We start from the raw sequence: 3022 nt of genomic DNA, 5'->3' as shown, positions 1-3022 counted from the left end.
GTTACTTGAGGTAGCAGCCGACTGAGGGTGTGGACCTCCATTTGGATGTTTGGGTAATCAAGTTTATTTGTTTAGCGTAGGCACTGAAAGACTCATTCTTGTCAACCAAACTCCTACGATAAATAATACCATCTCAGTGCAGTGGAAGATCATCTTTTAATGAATATTTATTCAATACAAGACCGTACCCGGCTACAATGCCAGAAAAAATATTTTTTTTGATAATTTAAATTTCCCAATTTGCTTACCGGTTAGAGTGTTGTAGTATACAGTGGTCCACACAGGGTTTTCCTTTGACATCTAGAAGAAATGAATGAGTCTGATTGCTGCTGAGTCAATATTTACTCCCACTGTCTAGTACTTTCTTTGGTTCATAGAGGTAGTTAATTATGAAGGCTGGACACATACATCACTGGTATCCCTTCATTACTCAAAAAGATATACCTAAAGGCTTACCATAAAGTATTTAAAATATCTGGTCCAGATGGAATCATTCATTCAATGTTAAAATGATGATTAACTCTTTGCTCCACCTTTTTTAATCCTCACTTTAAAATGAGTAAAATCATTATTTCTAATAGAAAAAAAGTGATTAGAAATGTATTCTTTATTTAATTTACTAGCATGTTTTGTTGGTCTATTTTAGAGAGATGAACTCATCCTGGTTGGCCCAGGACTGTCCTGATCATAGCGCTGAAAGTAATGGATTCTGGAAAACACCTCAATCCAGGGTAAACCGGACGGTTGGTTACACTAAGTCTGGCTAATAAAACGTATGCTATTGTAAAATATTTCAATATTGTAAAACATGAGTACACCTATTATCCCTAAATGAATGGGAGGAAGTTGGGTTAGAGGAGGGTCCCCAACGATGCTCTCATCACTGATATTTGCTGGGTACACAAAGCTGTACAACAGGATACCTACTTCTAAGTGGCAAATGTGTAATACCAGCGACTTCCTTTAAGTAAAACTGTTAGATTCTGCTTTCTAAATGCCTCTACTCTAACCCACCCTCTTCTCTCCATCCCTATGCCTCTACCTTAATTTAGACCGCTACCATTTAAATCAGTTTATGTATCGCATCTTCTTGGACGACTGAGCCCCTCAAATACCTTTAGTCACTCATGGAGATTGCAGTCCAGCTCCTGCCTCCCTCGGGGATCTCACCTTAGTCTACCATCTTCCCGCAAGCAACCCACCCTCGTGAACTCGCACTGCGCTCGCCCTACCCAGCATGCACCCTGCTGTTTTCCACGTCTTTGCAAATGCCATTCTCTTGGCCTACAGGGGAACAGAGAGATCCAGTTCCTTCTGACGTGGGGAGGAAGCGCTGGGGAGGGCGCGTGTGGATTATGATCTGTCATCATAGTCCCTATACTGTCAGACAAATTGGGCCCAGAGGAGACTGTGACATCATTCTCCACTTACCCGCTTCGTACCAGCTAGTGAAGTAATGATCCACAAGCGACGGCACCGCGGGCTCCGCAGCCAAGGCGGCCTCAGGGGTCTCGGGCTTGGTAGCCATGGCGAACTCAGGTGCTGCAAACCCCGCCCCCTGGGGACCTGTACTCTTCCCCCCCGCCCCGCTTGCCTCGGAGGAAGGTGTCTTTCCGGCGTGCAGCCCGGGACACGCGCTGTGCGCACGCGCGCTGCTCCCCAGGCGCCACAGGCCCCACCCACCGGTGGCACTTATTGAGCTTTGGGGTCTGACTTCAAAGCTGGGCTCAAACACAATAGGCTAGTCAGTACGATGTAGGGATACCAGGCAGCGGCAAGCTCCGCGCCTCACAAATCTTTGCGGGGCGACGAAGCAGTCAGGCTATGGCCCCTCGGCCTCGCGGCGTCACTCGTGCGCCGCTCAGCGCATATCGGGGTATCTTCGCTTGTGAGTACGTGTTTCGCCGGTCGCCCCTCCGCCCGGCTTCAGCCACTACCGGAGGGGGTCGAGCGGCCCGGCGGCTCAGAGACCCAGTGCGCGTCGCGAGAGCTCAGACAGAAGCAGCGGACAGGGAGAGGCCCGTGCGCAGCCCTGGGCGGACGCACCGCTGTTTGGTGGTCTTCAGAGCGCAGCATAGGTGAGCGCTCGAGCGACGTAGCTTGGGTGGGGGCACGGAAACGGGCCCTGTCCGCCAGAGGGTGACCTGATGAAGGAGACCCTCTAGCGCCCAACCGCTGCCTGCTGCTGGGCTGGGAGTGAAGTGCGGCTTGACCACCTCTGCCCTCCTTGAGTCCTCTTTCTGCAGACTTGCCGCCTGCTGCACCCGCGGTCGTCAGTGGGCTCTGCGCGGCGCGGCAGGAGGGGGAATCACATGCTGCTCCCCCAGCTGCACACTTAGCCAGTCTCAGGATTCCTTGCAGTTGCCGACAATACCGCCGAACCGAGTAATGCAGCAGTTAAAGCGCAACAATGCGTGATAGAAGGTGACAGTAGTAGAGAGAATTTCAGGTACTGTGCTGCGAGTCCCTTCTCGCATCTGCAGCTTTTCCTTGGAGATGTTGTCCCTGTGCATTTCCATGTAACGTGGTATCTTATGTGGCCCTCTCTCCGTTAAGCTGTGACCTCTGAGGAGGCAGTGACTGTCAGTCATCTCTTGTCCAGACTAGCAGTTAGCAAGTGCTCAGTCGGTATTTGATGTAGGCCACAAACCGGATTGTAGGATTACGTAGTATGTAAAGGATTCAAACCGTACACTGAAAGGCAGGGCAGTTACCAGTGAATAGTTTACTGTGAAAGTGTGGGCAAAAAGGAAGCAGACCCACAGTTTCAGCTTGGAGGACAGAGAAAGTAGGAATGTCATGTCCCCAGAGGGGAAAGTAGTTTGGTGGAGAATAGAAGGTACTTCATTTAACAGGTTGCATTTGATGTGCTTTTGAGAAATCCTTGTAAGAGCAGGAGGTTGAGAATGTGAGGTTAGTGTTCAGTTTAGGGAGGGTCAGGGCTAGACGTTTAGATATACTAAGCATATTAGTGATGTTTGGTACTTGTGGTCATGGGCATGATAATTAGCCAAGAGGTGGA

The sequence above is a fragment of the Physeter macrocephalus genome, chromosome 21 (assembly GCF_002837175.3).
Source record: "Physeter macrocephalus isolate SW-GA chromosome 21, ASM283717v5, whole genome shotgun sequence".
Lineage (NCBI taxonomy): Eukaryota > Metazoa > Chordata > Mammalia > Artiodactyla > Physeteridae > Physeter > Physeter macrocephalus.
This window is presented reverse-complemented; position numbering follows the sequence as displayed.